The following is an 18,991-nucleotide window of genomic DNA, read 5'->3' on the forward strand; positions in this document are numbered from 1 at the left end:
GCCAATATGAGTTCTGGTACCCCTGATGTCTGGATAGGACGTATATATTTTGTGGGGAAAACAGAAGAGGTGAAGCTAACACTGCATTGTGTACACTGGACAGGATCAGTGATGATCCAGTTCCTTTGTCTTCCCAGCAAAGAACAGCCTCTGAAATGAGGCTGATGTTGACCACTTCCATAGATTATTGACAGGGTTAACCGAGATAAAGGAATATGGGTGGCAGGAACTAAGTAAATGCTACTTCCTTTCACTTTTTATGTGCAAAGTATTTTGAAAGGTGCGGAGGTCAAAGGGGCTAACATTTTAGACTGAGTGGGTGGATGGGGAAGCAATCGCAAAAACAAATGTGTGATCCTTGCTGTCAGGGAATTTGCAACAGGTTGGAGGAGCCGGGCAAACACACTCAATTAGGGGAAGATAATGCAATTAAAAGAAAGGTGGTAAAAGTACTGAATGTGGCTGGAGTTAGACAGCCTTAGGATTGCAAATTAAGCCTTTGAGGTTAGTGCATGTGATGGTTTGTATAACCCAAATTTGAAGAAAGGCTGGTACACAGGGCAAATGCATGCTAGGAAAATACTCTGAGAGACAGTCACACACTTTAAAAAGTGATAAAATGTTGTAATTATACTCTTTACTTTTGAAAACTGCCTATTGTTCACTTCACTGTATTTCAGGAAGCATTTTATAATAAGCAAACTGCAACCCTTTTTTAATGTGTGTGGAAGGAGGTGTGGGAAGTAATGGCGTTGACTCTCAGCCACTTCTGGCTGGTCTCTGTCTTCGAGGGATTCCTGAGCCTCCACCGAAGCACCATGGGTGGGGCTGCTGTGAACTAGTCACGAGCTAGATTTGCTTGCTAGCCACTCCTGAAATTCTTACTGTGATGTTGGAATAGGGAGGTGGAGGAAATAAGTGTTTTATTTATACCTCTCCTTTGGGACTTACCACCTTTCAAGGTGTAGTTTCAGTTATTTGCAGGTGTGTCTTATCTTCCCTGTTGGATTGTAAATTGCTTGCGGGAGGAAGGGTCTCTCGTTTATTTTTCAATAAACAAAATGTTGTCAAAAGGAATTCCCTTTACTCCAAAGTCTTGCTGATTGAATTACATGGATCTTTTTTGTTGTTGTTTATTTAATAGCACTATTCAAGAGTATCTGAAACTATATCAGTATTCATTTAGTCTTTGGCATATTTGGGATTCAAAGGAAATTCATTCTCTTCCCACGTCTAACTTGTACTCTCCTGGTGTTAGGGATCAACCACAGCATGTTTTAGAGTCTTCATCTATATCCCTCTGGAAATTCGGAACTTTGACCACCTACTGTTTGTGCAGAGGAGATCAGAGGAGGCACTTGTCTCACATCTGATAGCTAAACCAGACACGTGGGTCTGGTAAACAGAAGCAGGTGGAACCCAAAAGAAGACAAATTGACACATCTAACAAATGTAAGAAGGCCATTGTTGTCCCTGGGCATGGCTTTTTGGGAGAGCTCAGAGTTAAGTAGCAGTTGACATGACAGAAATGGCAAGAACACAGTGGAGTAGAAAGGTCTGCTGTCTCTGAGGCAAAGCCGGGTAATTCTTTCTTGGAAAGAGTGGGCATTACAACTGATTACTGGCACAGTGGGCAGGCATCCATGAAAAGCTCATAATCCATTGCTGGTGATGTGGAGGCGGGTTGGGGAGGGCGGCGCGGTGGGAGATGATGATGATGATGATGATGACGACGACGATGATGTGGATGGAACCTGTACCAATTTTGATGCTTTGCACATCCATTGAATTTTGGTGCCCTCTTCCTCATGGTAGAAGGGAAAGTTATTTGATCTAGGTGTGGGCCGCAAGGTGATTGTAAATGCTCATGTATTTGTGTAGTTGAATTGGTGGTAACTTATTTTTAGAAGTTCTCTAAGAAGCCAACCATCCAACCACAAAATTTCCAGTGGGAAATGAGAAGCAGATTGCTGAAGAGAACCTTGCTGCTTGCCGTCTGTACACATGCAGTACGGCACTGGGTGCTGGTTATTCCTCCAGTACAATGGCTAATCTCTGGCCTGTTCCACCAAAGCGTGTGAGCCAGGCTGGCATTGGGCTCCAAACTGCAGAGCCTTGCATATTTCGTTTTTCTCTGTTTGTTCATTTTGTGTCTACCAGTCTAACTGGTTGATGTGTGAAGCAGTGTGAAGAATGAAGGCTAACCGCAGTGCTTCCCAAAGAATTTTTAAAATTGCTCTTTCCCTTGAATCCTATTGTTTATACTATGCACAAACTCTGTGTGACATTTAGATTTGGGGGAGAACAATTGAATAAAATTTTTCTCAGTCAGTTTGAGGTCACAGACCAAGGGTTTTTCTCTTTTCTTCTGAGATCCCCACTTATTGAAATACTTAGACTTTTTTTTTTTTTTTTGAGATGGAGTCTTGCTTTTTCGCCCAGGCTGGAGTGCAGTGGCGTGATCTCAGCTCACTGTAACCTCCGCCTCCCGGGTTCAGGCAATTCTCCTGCGTCAGCCACCCAAGTAGCTGGGACTACAGGTGCAGGCTACCATGCCCAGCTAATTTTTGTATTTTTAGTTGAGACGGGGTTTCACCATGTTGGCCAGGCTGGTCTCGATCTCTTGACCTTGTGATCCACCCGCCTCGGCCTCTCAACGTGCTGGGATTACAGGCGTGAGCCACCGTGCCCGGCAATACTTAGACTCTTTAAAGGATCATTTAACTAGTATATTTATTAGGAGGCAGTAGAATGTATTGTGGTGATTAAGAGCTTGAATTTGGGCTGAAATTCTGGCTCTGCAACTTCCATGCAACCCCACGAAAGTCACTTAGCTACTTTATTCTTCAGCATTTTCAGCTATAAAATGGGGGTAATTATATTCCTGCCTCATTGACTTATTGTTAAAAACTCAATGTTAAGTACTCAAATTCTTGCTAATATTTATTGGACAATTTGATTGATCAAGGCACAAAGTATATACAGAAAAGTAGATGAAGTTCACCCCATTAAAGAGTTTACTACAGTGTTGTTGAGGAAATACGCATGTGAGACACAACCAACTGCCTGGGAACTCAAAGTGAGACAGGTTTTATTAGAGTTCAGAGGAGAGAAAGATCACTCCTATGTAGGAGGCACACAGAATTAATAAAGCTAGAAGAAACAATAGAAAGGGAAAGATGTTTTAACTGGGAGGGAAGGACCATAAGAACAAAGGCTCAAAGCTACGTCCAACATATCTCTACTGCTTTGTTGAGTGGTTGACCAGTGAAGACTGCTGGTAGCAGGCAGATGGGTCCAGAATGTATAAAATGGACTGGATATAGAAGATCCTCCTCCTTTTTCTCTCTACTTATTTTTCCTCTAATGTGATGACTGCTACCTGCTCCCATGACATTTTGCTCAAATGGTCTTGAAACTCGCAAGGATAAGAATGTCCCTCCAGTCTATACAAAAGGGAGAAACAGGATTGATAAGGAAGGAAGAACATGCTTATCTATAAATCCACAATCTGATGGAAGAACTATTCTGCAGAACATTTGGTGAGGTTAAAAGAAAAAGGAAAGCAGCCCATCATTTGATTGTTGTAGGAACCTTCTACTAGCCGAACAGATGGAGGCTGAGGCTGATCTGTTGATACTGGGCAAATGGCAAAACTGGAAAAGGCAATAGGAGGTGACCATCTCAGCTTCTGCTGGCTGAGTAATTGGGCTAAAAACAACCTAGTACCTTTTGGCCTATTTTTGTCACTTTTCAGAATACAACAAATAAATTGCTATATTGTATTTAACACCAACCATTAAGAAAGAATGACTTTATGGCATGGAAGATGGAGGAGCCTTTGATGACAGTGGTCCTGATCTCTTGGAAGTTTTTTTTAACAAACTTTTTATATGAGAACATGTTTAGATTTAGAGCACTATTACAAATGTAGTGAGAGAATTCTTATATACCTCATACCAGTTTCCCCTATCTTTATCTTATATTAGTACATACATTTGCCACAATTCATTAACTAATTTTGATATACTACTGTTAATACTTTATTCAGATTTGCTGTTTTCCCCTAGTGTCTTTTTTTTTTTTTTTTTTTTTTTGGTGGTTGTTCTTGTTCCAGGATCCCACCTGGAATACCACGTTATATTTGTCATTAGATTTGTCATGTCTACTTAGGCTCCTCTTGGTTATAAGTTGATCTCCTCTTGATCTCAGTTCACTGAAACCTCTGACTCCCGGGTTCAAGCTATTCTCGTGCCTTAGCCTCCCAAGTAGCTGGGATTACAGGCATGTGCTACCACGCCCAGCTAATGTTTTGTATTTTTAGTAGAGATGGGGTTTAGCCATGTTGGCCAAGCTGGTCTCGAACTCCTGGACTCAAGTGATCCGCTTGCCTCAGCCTCCCAAAGTGCTGGGATTACAGGCATGAGCCACTGTGCCCGGCCACAAATAGATATTTTAAATATGACAATAATACATGCTTTGGAGAAAGGTAAAGCAGGATAAGGGAGTAGGGGGTTCTGAGGTGGAATGATGGGACTGTTACTTATATACGGCAGTTGAAGAAAGCCCCATTGCTAAGGTGGCATTTGAGCAGAGACAGGGAGGAAGCAAGGGAATGAGCCATGCGCATACCACTAGGAAGAGTATTTCAGGCAGAGGGAGCAAACAGTGCAAAAGCCTGAAGCAGGAGTGGCTTGGAACACTCCAGGAATAGCAGGTTGGTCCATGAGCCTGGAGCAGGGTCAGCCAGGTAATGAGATGGAGTGAGTGAGGACAAACACAAGTTTGGGCAGGTGGTGTCTGGGATGGAATCACGGAAAGCGCATGTGAGTGGCTGTCGTGGGAGCTGTGTACTGCTGTGGAGTTGGGCTATAGAGGTCCTTGTGGGGACTTGGTCTTTTTCTTTGAGGAGAGAGGAGCTATTGGAGGCTTTTGAGAAGAGGAATAGGGTCATCTGATTTCATATTTGAAAAGGACCACTCTGGTCACTCTGAATGTTGCAGAAGTAGAAAGACCAGTTAAAAAGTCTTTTACTCTACTAGTATATTTTATCTTAATCTATTAATCTTGATCTATTTGTATGCATATTTCACATGTAGTAATTGTGTACATACAGTTTTGCCATCTGTGTATTTTAACATTTTTTTTCTGTTGCTCTGTAGTCCCCAGGTTTATAACATTCAGTGGCTGCATAATAGTTTGTGTATTAGTCTCCTACTGCTGCTGTAAAAACTTACCACAAATGGAATGGCATAAAAGGATACAAATTTATTATCTCACAGTTCTGGAGGTCAGAGTCCTAAAATCAAGGTGTTGGCAGAGCTGCACTCCTTCTGGAGGCTCCAGGGAGAATCCATTTCCTTGCTTCTTCCATCTTTTAGAATCCACCCTCAATCCTTGACTCATGGCCCCTCACTCCATCTTTAAAGCCAGCAGCATCTTCAAACCTCACCTCTGCTTCAGTCACCACTTCTCCTATTCTGAACCTCCTGTCTCCCACTTCTACACACTTTTGTGATTACTTTGGGTGCATTTGGATAATCTCCCCATTTTGAGGCACTTAATTTAATTACATCTCAAAGATTCCTTTTACCATGTAAAGTAGTATATTCACAAGTTCTGGGGATTAGGATGTGGACATCTTTGGGGACATTATTCAGCCTACCACAGCTGATGTTTTGTAGTTTACTTAACCATTTCCATTGTTGAATACTTAGAAGGCATCCAGTTTGGGGCCATTTTGATATTCCTATACTTCCTATATTTATATACTTTGACCTTCTTTTCTTTCAGATTGTGTCTCTTAAGATAAATATCCAGGTTTAGGTTTCCTGGAACAAAGAGCATGAACATCTTATGTATTTGCTTCCAAATACAGTTAAATTATTGGTAAATATATAAGGATGTCCATTTCCCTACAACCTCACCAGGTTCGCTTTCTGTCAATTAAAGGTGTGTTTCCAGTTTGTTACAAAATGACATTTTATTGGTGTGTTTATTTTATTTCCTTGCTGGCTAGGTTGAACCTTTTTGGAGTGTGCATGGCGGCATATGTCATTTGTATTTTGAGAATAGTGTTATGTTTATTTTGCTTTTTAGTTGTATCTGGAGCTAGAAGAATGGGGACAGGGTTAGACTATTGCTTAAGTAAGGGCATAAGGCTAGCATGAATAGATGACCTATGCAGAACTATGTTGCTTTCAATTCTCCATCAAAGGAAGTGATTTCCAAAATTAAAAGGGTGTTACTAAAAGGGATTTGGATGACAATGAAAGAAATCCAGGTAATTTGAATGCATTTACCTCTCTGGGGCACACTGGATTGTATCTCAGGGTTAGCAGGATTGAAGGAGTTAGCAGGCATCATCTTTGAGCCATTGCTGGTGATTGTTGAGTGAACTCGGAGAGTGGCAGAGGTTGCAGAAGACCAGAGATATGCAAATGTTGTTCTATATAGCTTTTGACAAAGTTGAATTCCTAAAACTTTCAATGTGTGAAATGCACCCTTGCAAAATTTCTGAACTATCATCATATAAATTATTTAGGAGTCCAGAGAAGAGATTGCATTGATCCTTAGGAACCAGCACAAATCTACTAATGCGTAGTGACCAATTGTCACATTTTCTTTTATAAAAGGGGCTTCTATATTGGAAGATAATGCCAAAGACATCAAAGCATTTGACAAATATCTCTCACCGGTCTCCTTACGCACATAATAGAGAGATGTTGGAGGATGACAGAATAATGCAATAAATTCATAGCTGATTCTAGTCATATGCCATAACATAGGTAATGACTGAGTGTTCGTCAGCCTAGAAAGAGGTTTCCAGTGGCAGGTATTTAGGGTTTTCTTGGCCCCAAACTGAAGCAGGATCCTTAGAACTTGGATAGAAATCTGAAAAATTCATGTTTATGTGGCTGATGATGTAAACCTATAGAATAAATCTTCATAATATGAACTATGAAAATAGGCCAACACCAACTAGGTACATTTAACAGAAATAATGAGAACTTCTAAAATTGAGGTTGTATTTATAATTGAAACAACAGTTGATTTTCTTTATTTTTGGCCGTCTTGAATTTCACCAATTAAAAATAAAAACAGTAACACTTGTATAGTGAAAATGACTTTTTAAGGTTAATTCATGTATGGTAGGAGAATGCTGGGTCCACCTACATATGGTTGCTATGAGAGCATGCTATAATAAAGAATTGCTGGACTGAGAGGAAAAGATGTGAGTACTGTTCCTGTCACCACCATAAACTAGTTGTCATCTTGGGCCAGCAGTTGGCATCACCTTCCTTGGATCTGCGTATTCTCATCTGAAAGCTGGAGATGACAAGGGGTGGGGTGAAGTTAATCACTTTGCCCCATTCCGGCTGTCATGTGATATCAGGCAGTACAACTTGATTCTCATGTTCCATGGCGAGTTTGGCCAAATTTCTAGACTTTTAAATGGACCCTTCCACATATTTCTAGCTTAAACAGACCCTTTCAGGCCCTCTCTGAGAAGGGGCCCCTTTTCTTTTAATCTGCAAGTTCCTTCAGCTCACCCTTCTTCAGAATCATATTAAACTATCCACATTTTCAATGCTTCAATCCAAGTTTCAAACAGTGTACTCGAGCCCACTTTGATCTCAGGAAGGCCAACATTTTTTTTTCTTTTTTTTGGGCTCAGGCCCATGCCTCAACATTTCTGGATGAGCCTATACCCTCTTCTTCACCGGCCAAAAAAGTTCTCCATGGCTTTACCATGGGGTCCAGCCTTCAGTTTCTTCATTCTCCGTCAGCCGACCCTGAACAATCCTGGCCACCGTCGGCATTTGATCATCGACTGTTTCTCTAGCTTCCTCCCCAGCACCACTATTTTGATTCTGCTGTAATCTTTATGACCATTTAATTTTGAATTTTTAAACTTCATATTTTATTTTCCTATTTCATATCTTCACATTATCATTTGTAAAGGAGTTTAAAATATTTCATGTGCCTCGATTTACTCTTGCTTAGTCTGATTTTCCCCTCTTATCAGTCCTCAAATATCATCAACTCTTTGTTTTCTGCTCTTATGGGACACAACATTTGTACATCTTCATACAATCTAGCCTTTGGCTTCTTTTGTCTATATACTTAGATTAACCTCTCAGAGTTGGAGATCTTTGACTGAGGGATATAGTAGTATAGTTCTTGATCCATTTTGGGTACCTTTATTTTGACTGACAAAGACAAGAGGCCACGTTAGCACATTATATTCTTTCCTTAAAACTTTAAAATATTTAAGAAGGCAGCATTTATATTTAAACATAAATTTCAGCCTCCTTCTTGGGGCTTCCCTTAATACCAAAGTAATTTTGGTTGGAGGAATGTTTTGCAGCCTGTGATATCTCAGATTGCAACACTTCTCAGCCTGCTGTTTCCTGTGCTTCTCCTCCAGCTCCTTCCACTGAGATTTCTCCCCAGGCAGCATTTTCACGCTTTCAGTGCTCATTTCAGGCACTCTCTGCTCTGCTGTGCCTATGCATGCTTGAGGCTTTGCCCTAAACTCATGTGACCTGCATAGCTAATTTCAGGTTCTCAGTCTAGGCTTACTACTGCTGAACCCAAGAGACTGACGTATTGCCCAGACTCCTGCATGCTGTCTGCCAGCCACAGGTACATTCTGGGGTCATGTATTATGCTCCTGGTTAGCACATTGGGCAGGGAACAAGCTACCCATTGTGGCTGTGACCAGGTGTAGAGTCTCTGCTTATCTGAAAAACAGTTCTTTGACCTCACTACCTGTGGCCAGTCCTTCCTGCTACTGTGTCCTTGATCAGCCAGCTCCCCACCCTTTGCCTAGAAAGCATTCCCAATCCCTACCAGTAAGATAAAGGGAGCAAAACAGAAAGCCAATTCTGTGTGGCCCAAGGCTCTGCTATATATGTGTTTGCATCCAGTGTCTGAATTTTCTCCCTGAAGAAATGGAAGATCTTGGGACGGATCTTTTGGTAAGATTTAGATGTTGCGTATAGCTCCTAACAAGGCTTTATAAATAGAAGTACTTAAAGCCTTTAGGACATGGCTACTTTCAGAAAGTGTTTTTAGTTTATCTGATTTCTATACATGTTTTTGGGCTGACTAAATGTTAAGTAGTTCTAATACAGTATGATACAATGGGTCTCTACAGTCTCTTGGGTTCAGTGGAAGTTAAGTGGCTGTTATATGTGTAGTTCACAACAGTAGAAGACAGAAATAACCTATGTCTTCTCCATAATCACAGAGATACCTAGCATAAGGACTAAGGTGCCTTTTAATACATTTTTATCGTGAAGCTCTCTGATAGTGGTCTTCTATGCAATGCGGGAGTTCAAACTTCATAACTAGCACTCTAGTTCAGTAGCTCTGATGAAATCACTGGGGCTCCTTTAGCAACTGAATTGTTTGCATGTCATAAAATTATAATATGCTTCAAAGGCAAATATTTATTTAGTGAGAAATATAGGTGTGCACAGTAAGGCTTGTGCCTTCCTCATGGCGTATTTCCTTATGAAGTTCATTAGTCTCTGACTCTAGGCAACGTGATATAATGGGAGTGGCACAGACCATAAATGTCACAAGATCTGAGCTCAAGCCATGGTGTAGCTAGTTATCCCCGAGTTGGAAGACTTCAGGCTCAGAAGCCACTTGGTGTGTCAGAGATCTTTTACCTACAAACCTGAGAGGGACTGGGGGAAGTTTTAGATCAGGTCATTTCTAAGAAGTCTTTTAGCTTTAAAATCTCAAATTAGTATTTCTAAATGCCATTTTACCCACTTTTATATAATTACTTGCCCATTTAACCAAACTTAGAAAATTAAGAAAAAATATATCTACTCTTTCATTCTCTAACACAGATAAAATCATTGTTCATGTTCTGGAGTATTAGCTTCCTTTTTTCTGAGCAGATATATCTAAGAATGCCTAAAACAGTGTGTGTACATACATTTCAAAAATTGGAATCACATATTTTTTCATAAATTGATTTTTGTTTCATTTAACATTATCCCATGTCATCTGAGTAGAACTTAGAGTTTTTATCCAAAACTAGATTTCCTTGGTCACTTTTGCAGTTTCTTTGGAATTTTCCATATCGAAGGCAATGTTATGCACTCTCCAAACTAAGCACCCTTGGCTTCTGAATGTGCTGTAAGTACAGTCAGTTGATTCCATTCCAGAGAACAAGCAGTAGAAATATCCCAGAGCACTCTGCCTTCTTGGGGTCACTGCGTGGGTAGAGACTGCCATGGCCAGGGGTCAAGGTGGAGGATGAAGGGTGACCCCTAAAAAATGATATTAGCATGTGACCAAACAGTGCCTCAAATCGTCTCGAAAGCCCACCAATCCATTGTGGAATGACCTCTACAAATAGTTTTGCTTCTGCACAACCAGGTGAGATGGGGCTGACTCTAAGCAAAGAGATAGGGAAGGGAAACTTGGTAACCAAGCCTTTTCTTTCTGTTCTCTGCCTCCCTTCTCCACGCCTCACCGCTTCCTCTCTTTGGCATTTCTCTTCACCCTCTCTAGTCCCCCAGTTATCACTTTCTCCTCCATGGGACCGTTACATTTTGTTCATGCTGCTGATAGAGTCCTTATCACGTATTACTAATTGGAAGATTTTGGTGGTAGTTGTTGGGGGTGGGGAGAACCAGGGTAGGTTATCATGGCCCTACTCATAAGAAGTTTATGTCTCCTCACTTCTATATGAGTTTCAGAATTGGAAGATAATCTTAGCTGAGGTTAGAAGAACATGTGAAGCTGAAATATTACTGAATATTTAAAAATTGTCTTCCACTATTACTTGTTTCCTTGCATGTGGTTTCAGTGACATTATGGGTTACATTGGTTTTGGTGGCCTTGCTTAGAATTTCAACATCAGAGAGCCTATATTAAGAAATCTTACATTTAGTGGGAAGTTTTACTACATCACTAGATGTACTATAAGGTCATCTAGTTTCTGATTCTAAAGTTCTATGATTTGTAGCACTGTTTCCATGGGAAAGTGCATTCCAAGTTCTAAACAGCTGAGTTTTGGATCTCAGCTCCTTTGAGAGTTGTGGACCAGTCAGACACAAAATTATCTTTAAATATACAGATAGGGGTATGTAATTTGCGTTGTATGTAGAACTAACCACCATTTGAGCCCTTATTATGTGTCAAGGGCTATAATAAGAGCCTTCATACATTCACTTATTCCCCTCTTCACCATGATTGTTTGAGGTAGGCATTATTATTTCCATTTTACAGATGAGGAAGCCAAGGCCCAGCAGAGCTGAGATGTGACTGCAGAGCCGTCCAACCCCAGTCCTGTAACCTTTCTCTGGTGCCTGATACCTCTCAGCATTTGAGGGCCTTTTCTCTTTCTGCTTCATCTCTAAAGGTCCTTCTAGGAGAGAGGCGAAAGGTAATTCTTTTGAAAATACCTATTTTAAAGCAGTATTATTCCCTTCGAGAGACCCATTGATTCCCTTTGATGGAGCCCAATACCATGCTGGATCTTTGCTGTTTCTGAGTGGTGTGAATGGGCAGCTGATGTGGGTGGCCTCAGGAGCCTGTAGAAAGAGGTGCCCCAGGAAAATCTTTTACACAAAAGAACACTACAGCATCTGACTGCAAGATTCAAATAAACACACTCAAAATGGTCTGTAGAGAATAGAGTGGTCAACAATGATGGATAGTAGGTCTCTCTCTTTTTAAAAACAGATTTAATTATAGTATTCACACAAATCTAACTGAAAATATGAGCCAGAATGTTCATTTGTTCACTCACTCATCAGCTGTCAGACTTTGAATGAACGCACATATGTACCAGATTTTGTACTAGGCCCTAGGAGGGTACAAAAGTGGATGAAACATAGTCCCTGCTTCAAGGAGCTCAGAACCTAGTGGGGAGCAGGCCCAGAAACCTTCAGATCCTCTGCTGTGCATTTTTAAAATAGCCCAAATACCAAAACTTTTTTTTTTTTTTTTTTTTCGAAACAGGGTTGTCACTCTGTCTCCCAGGCTAGAGTGGCACAACTATAGCTCACTTCAGCCTTGACCTTCCAGGTTCAAGCAATCCTCCTGCCTCAGCCTCCTGAGTAGCTGGGACTACATTTCCATGCCACCATGCCTGGCTAATTTTTTATTCCAGTATAAAGTTGGGGTTTCGCTATGTGCCCAGTCTGGTTTCAAACTCCTGGGCTCAAGTGATCATCCTGCCTCAGCCTCCCAAACTGTTGGGATTACAGGCACGAGGCAGGCTTGGCCCAAAATGTCTTTTAATGTCAGTTTTGAGTGAGCTTTCATAAGAACAGTGCATATGTGTGAGGAGAAATCCCTTTCACATGGTGTAGATTTGGTAAGCAATATTTCCAATATCAGAAAGACTTGGTCAGTGTATGTTGATTTGCTAAAACCCACTGGCATATAAGGATGCTGTGGCTGTTGACTTTTCACATTTGCTTAACCAAAGTGCCAGTTTATTGAAGATGAGTTCTGTGTCATGTTTTACTGCCCTGCATGTTAAGATTTGCTTTTCATGACACTAAGACAATGGGAGATTGAATGGGTGGAGTTAAAGAGGCCCCTGTCCTTCTATTGATTCTCCTTGGGTTTCCTGCTGAGTATGGGTTGAGGCTCTGGCCTTCTCAACTGGGTGCCAGATGAATGTACCGGGAATCCTGTTAGGGTGACATCTAAGAAGAAGACTCATAAAGCACAATATTGGGAACTCAGTCAGAGCTTGTTTCAGGAGGATCAGAGCTGAGCTTAGTGGGGGTTCTTGGTGATAGGGATTCCTTCCTGAAACACATTTGTCTTCCTGGAAAAGGAGGAAGGTGTAAGAACGAGAACCACTGATGTATGCAGGAGGTCCGTAGCCTCAGTTGCCATAGATACTGAAGGCTCTGCATGGCCTGGCCAAGGATGGACAATGTTACAAGGTGGACCCACAAACCACAGTGATCTTCATCCTCAAGCTGGCGCATGCTGGGCCTCATTTTTGGAAAGTACATTTTCCACGAGATGTGCTAACACAATGGGGTTCTATGTATAATCTGCCTTGAACAAATAGGTTTCATGGGAGGCCACGAAAAAACAGCTTCATCAAGTCTCCCACTCTCCCATTAAAATTTATTCAGTGGAAAGCATTTCCCCTGTTTTTTGGATGAAAACATATCACGTGGCTATTCTGATTCCTCATATATAATAAAAAGCCCCACTTTAATTTGCCAGATATTTAAAATGTCTAGTATCATGGGATAGTTAAAGCTTCCAACTTCATTCATATTTATAACTGCTCCCCTTCCCCTGGCTAGGGCCTGTTGCAGGGAGAGGGGGCTGTGGTTGGAGGCTTTTTCTCTTGCTTACTCAGTAGCTATGACTTCTGGACTGGGGTAAGGGGCTGGGTGGGGAACAGGAAGGAGTGTAGGAAAGCTTTTACTAGGCAGGCGGTATCATAGGAGAGCTCTTTTTGTGTTGTGGGTGTTTAGAGTTGATTCTTTCTCTTGTGGGGCCCTTTTGTGGGTTCTTTGGAGATACCCTCTCACCTTGTCTCTGGGGGCCTCTCACCTCCAGTTTCCTTGGTGGGGCTGCTGCACTCTCTTCAGCCTAATTGCAGACTGTTTCCACAGTCTCTAGAAAGCCCACCAATCCATTCGTACTCCTGTCTGCTGGGTTCTATTGCTGTCCAGGTGGCCCTTGTTGGGAAGACCCTAATATATAGCCCTGTACATATGCTCATGGTGTGGTCCATGGGAAACACTCACACTTCCTTTGTTCCCACCAACTGGGAGAGGGCAGGCTGCTCCCAGGGCAACTGTCGTTTCCTTTGGCTTGTCCGTCAGCATCCAGCCAGCTCTCCAGTTCTTCAGATTTCTTAGGCAGAAGTCCCAAACAAGGTCACAGTGCCTTCCACATCGTAAGAGCCTCATGCTCTCCAGGTAGTCCTGTTGAGCCCCCTCATGAGGCTGGAAAGGGGAGAAGCAGGGAGGGGCAGGTACTCTTATCTCTTCCTAAGCTTAGTCCTTTAGGCTAGGACCAGACTGGACTGCAGCCTGCTTGCTTCAATCATTCTCTCCTTTTAGCCACCAACAAGCAGTCTGACCTACTTGTAGCCACACCGTAGGTAAGAGGTTTAAGACTAGTGAAAAAGGTTTTGGGCTATGTTCTTTGAAAAACTGCATCTAGGCCTGGCACTTCACTTTGGAACCTGGTATCTCATCCATCTTAGCGGCTTGTTTGACACATCCCATTTTGACATTCTGTAACACTTTCTTGGGAAGCAGGGCTTATCCTTAGCTCTTGGAGATGCACATGACACACAGCATAGAAAAGGCTCTTGGGAGTAGACAGGAGTGTCCACTTCACTCCAGCCTCTTCCTCTCCTGCCCTCCATCCTGCTCCAAGGGCCTGTGCTCCACCTGAATCTTCCATCCAGGAAGCTCCCTCTCTGCTGCCTGCTCCCACTCTGTGTTGCCAGCTCCTTCTGTTCCTTTAGGATTCCTTAATGTTCCTTCCTTAGTAAAGACTTCTTTGTTCAAACCCCACCTAAGTAGATCTCCCCTAATTTTCTGTTTTCTGTTACTGCAATTCCCTTTATTTCCCTCACAGTACATCTTATATTATAAATGATAATGTTTCCAAATAAATTATACAAGCTATTTAGTGTCTTACTCTCACATCAAATGGTAAGCCCCATAAAGGAAAATTCATGTCTGTTTTATTCGGAAACTAACCAGTGCTCACTAAATATATGTTGAATAAATGAATGAAAGCATGAATTAAAAAGTTACTTTTGTTTAAGCTGTTCTTTCCCCAAATGTCTCTCTTCTTTTGTGTTAACTCTTTTTTTTTTTTTTTTTTTTTTTTTTTTGAGACATAGTCTTGCTCTGTCACCCAGGCTGGAGTGCAGTGGTGCGATCTCGGCTCACTGCAACCTCCACCTCCCGGGTTCATGCTACTCTTGTGCCTCAGCCTCCCGAGTAGCTAGGACTACAGGCATGCATCACCATGCCTGGCTAATTTTTGTATTTTTAGTAGAGACTGGGTTTTGCTATGTTGGCCAGGCTGGTCTTGAACTTCTGGCTTCAAGTGGTCCACCCACCTCAGCCTCCCAAAGTGTGTTAACTCTTAACAAACAGATTCTTAGTTATATGGCATGCACAGAGTTTTGGAAGTACTGAGACAAGGCTTAATTTTTGGTATATTTTTCTGTTCATCATCATCTCCCCTCACCCTTTCTCTCCTCTCTCTGTCTCACTTTCTCTTTCCCTCTGGCTCTGTCTTTTTCTCTCACTCTCTTCTAACAAGAACTTAGTTTGAGGCAAGTGGAGCAGAGGTGCCACCCCATGTTACAGATACCCACACCAAGGAGAGTTAGCTGTGAGATAACCTAAGGGGTTGATGGCAGGCATGGCCCAGAGCTCAGCACTTCCATGTCTCTTCTGGTCTTGTCCTCTCTGTGCCTCTCCTGCAGTCCTTTGTGTCCAGCTGTCCTCTGGCCTTGCAGCAAGGCCTGGCTTACCACTTCCAGAACCTGCCGAGGTAGCAGCAGCCTGGCCTCGGGCTGGAGTGGAAAGACTAGTTCCCAGCCCAGAATCTATCTTGCATGGTACACAGCAAGAGAAATTCTCTTCAAGATGCAGCCCCATGAAAGCAGCATGTTTACAGGTAGTAGATCCCCAAAGTTGTCATAGCCTCCCCTAACCCCCTCACAGCAGACCTGTCCCTGCCCTTGGCCCACACAGTTGGGGATTCATGGGCTATGGGAATGTCTTTCTCCTTAGGAATAGAAGCTGGATTCTGAAGGAAGGCGTTGGACTTGAACTAGGCTTGGGGATCACCTTCCCTCTCATTCTTTCCCTGCCTACTCCATAGACAGTCCTAACTCTGGCCACAAGTCAGAGAATTTCACATTCCTCCCTTAACAAGTTTTACTCCGTATAAGACCCTGGGGGCAGTCTAGACTTCCTGGGCAACAACTGGGTGTACTTGCTTCAGGAGGAGGAGGAGGCTTATCTCGTATGTGCACATTCTTCTGGTGTGTCCTATCTGGTTATTATCAAATCGAAACTGCAGCAGTTGAAGTTTGTTGCTTAATTACTGTCTGTTGATTGTAAAATAATAGACCACCAATTTTGTTGGTTAGTTATTACTGCCACGTTATAAAGTGCGCGCTGTAACATGGCAGTGTTTTCCTTTATGCTGTCTTTTTGATGAGTATCATTATTTACACTAATAATAATGGCTTGCATTTGAAATATGCTTCAGAGTTAACACAGCACTTCCATTTTATTATCTCATCTGGCTCTGTTATAAGGAAATGCAAGCAGGCAACTAATTTTAGGAGAGTTGGAGGTAAAATTTTTATTCTAGAAATTACTATAAATTTTGGCATAATATAGCTTTTTACAGCAAGTACTTATTACTTTAGTTAAAAAATCAGAAGTGAATTTTAAAATTGTATGATTTGCTGTTTTTTTACACCTTCTTGTCATAATCCAAAAAGTAGAGTACTAGAAGACATATTCAGTCCAGGGTCATATAAAATCATAATATCTTAGCTAGAAGCCACTCCTCTAGAATTTGATCCACAGTATGGTTTAACACTACATTGTAAGGAAATGGATTGTCTACCCCAGAGTTTGCTTAGCATAGAGGCCTCATTTATGTATTTATTTAGGTAAAACTCATAGAACATAAAATTAACCATTTTATTATGAAAAATGGAGGTGAACACTACCTCTATCTAGTTCCAAGATATTTTCACCATTCCAAAATAAAACCCCATCCTCACTAAGCAGTCACTCCCCATTCCCTACTCCCTGTAGCCCGAGGTAACCCCTAATCTGCTTTCTGTTTCTGTGGATTTAACTGTTCTGGGTAGTTCACATAAAAGGAATCGTACAATCTGTGTCATTTTGTGCCTGGCTGCTTTCACTTAGCGTAATGTGTTAAGGTTCATCCACATTGTGACTTGAGTCAGTGCTTCATTCCTTTTTACAGCTGAATGCCCAATATTTTTAATATCAAAGCATTTCTGGGATTATGGAAACTCCAGCCTCACAGACACACAGTCCCACCATATCCTTCTCTCCACTGGCAATGACTTCTCACAAATGTGGGATTTTAGTCCATAATAAAGTACAAATGCTAAAGAAGCATGTGTAGTTATAGCTGTAATTTGCTGCATTTTACTTTAGACTCAGGAAGAAGGCTCTAGATAGTTCTATGCAAAGATTACAGGTGATTGTATTCTTCAGACACTCACATCATGAAAGTTTGTGCCATCATAATTTTTACAGACAGTGCTTAGAATACGCCTGGATTTGTAGTTTTCTTGCAGTAGGCCCCACTCGGAGGCTGAGTTTCAGATTTCTTTTCTTTTTCTTTTTTTTTTTTTCTTTGAGACAGAGTTTCACTCTTGTTGCCCAGGCTGGACTGCAATGGCACCATCTTGGCTCACTGCAACCTCCGCCTCCCAGGTTCAAGCGATTCTCCTGCCCCAGCCTCCCGAGTAGTGGGATTACAGGCATGTGCCACCACGCCCTGCTATTTTTAGTAGAGACGGGGTTTCACCATGTTGGTCAGGCTGGTCTCGAACTCCCGACCTCAGGTGATCCGCCCACCTCTGCCTCCCAAAGGGCTGAGATTACAGGCGTGACCCACCGCACTCGGCCGGGTTTCAGATCTTTTCTCCAGCCTCTGTAGGTGACAATGTATAAAGAAAAAAGAATGAGCTTCTGAGGTGGACAGAGCTGGGTTCAAATCCCGCCTCTACCCCTTGTTAGCCATTTGTCCTTGGGCACATGACTTGAAGTTCCCTCTTGGTAAAATGAGAATAATAATATCTACTCATGGTCCCCCAAAGATATCCACATCCTAATTCTTAGAACTTGTAAATATTACCTTATTTTGAAAAACAGTCTCTGTAGATGTGGTTGAATTAAGAATTTTGAGGGGATTACCCTGTATCATTCAGGTGGGCCCTAAATATTTTACAAGCATCCTAACGAGAAAGAGGCAGAGGGGAACAGAGAGGGACATGCAGGGGAAGGTGATGTGAAGACATAGGCAGGGAGTGAAGTGATGTGGCTACCAGTCAAGGAGTGCCAATTCTGGCAGCCACCAGGAACTGGAAGGGGCGAGGGACAGAGTCCCCCTGTAGCCTCCAGAGAGAGCATGACCCTGCCAGCACCTCAGTTTCAGCCCAGTGACATTGGTTTTGGACTTCTCGCATCCAGAACTGGGAGAGAATAAATTTTCATAGTTTTAAGCCACCAAATTTAGTGTAATTTGTTACAGCAGCCTCAGGAAATGAATGCACTTCTCTTATAAGGTAACATGACCACCTGTAACCACATGTTACAGTTTGTTTTCCTCCTAAAAAGGACAGAAGTCCTTCTATCAAAGGTGTTTCTCAAGCTTTAAGTACAGAGGTTAAGAGTTTGAGAGCAGGGTTTCTCAATCTCGGCACTAATGACACTTAGGGGCCAGAACATTCTTTGTTGTGGGGCGGTCCTCTGCCCTGAGGATGTTCAGCGGCATTCCTATCCACTAGATGCCAGTAGTTCCTTCCCCCTAGTTACAACAACCACAGATGTCTCCAAACATTGCCACATGTCAACTGGGGGACAAAACTACACCCTGTTGAGAAACACCAAGGTAGAGTACAAATTAAGTACAGCTTAATCCCAGCTCCATCACTAAGTAGCTGTGTGGCCATGGGCAAGTTAGGCACCCTCTCTGAGCGCCAGTTTCATTATCTATAAAATAATAACAGTCCCTACATCACAGGGTTGTTGTAAGGATATTCAAATGATGTAATATGTGTAAAGGCTTCAAAACAGTGCCTGGCAAATTGCAAAGTATTTAATGCAGGAAAATGGTTATTAACCCATGCTCTGCCATGCTACTTTGGCACACTGTTTTCCATAGTTTCTGTTATAGAACTAATGGCCATTGAAAACATTTTCCAAACAGTAACTTCTGTTATAAA

General features: G+C 42.1%; 1 protein-coding gene across 14 annotated transcripts in view; it reads left to right on the plus strand.

Moving 5' to 3' along the window:
• Nucleotides 1-18,991, plus strand: part of PIP5K1B (phosphatidylinositol-4-phosphate 5-kinase type 1 beta) — a 305,504-nt gene that overhangs the window by 25,900 nt on the left and 260,613 nt on the right. For 6 of the 14 annotated variants that reach the window (XM_003824756.6, XM_057298699.1, XM_063593975.1 and 3 more), the window contains exon 2: nt 11,260-11,416. The exons of 5 other annotated variants lie outside the window; for them this stretch is intronic. The gene's annotated coding sequence lies outside the window, so the exon portion shown is untranslated. Of the gene's footprint in view, nt 1-11,006; nt 11,114-11,259; nt 11,417-18,991 lie in introns of those variants that run through there. 3 more of the 14 variants (XM_055091876.1, XM_055091877.1, XM_055091878.1) reach the window with 2 other exon arrangements.

The sequence above is a fragment of the Pan paniscus genome, chromosome 11 (assembly GCF_029289425.2).
Source record: "Pan paniscus chromosome 11, NHGRI_mPanPan1-v2.0_pri, whole genome shotgun sequence".
NCBI classification, from domain to species: domain Eukaryota; kingdom Metazoa; phylum Chordata; class Mammalia; order Primates; family Hominidae; genus Pan; species Pan paniscus.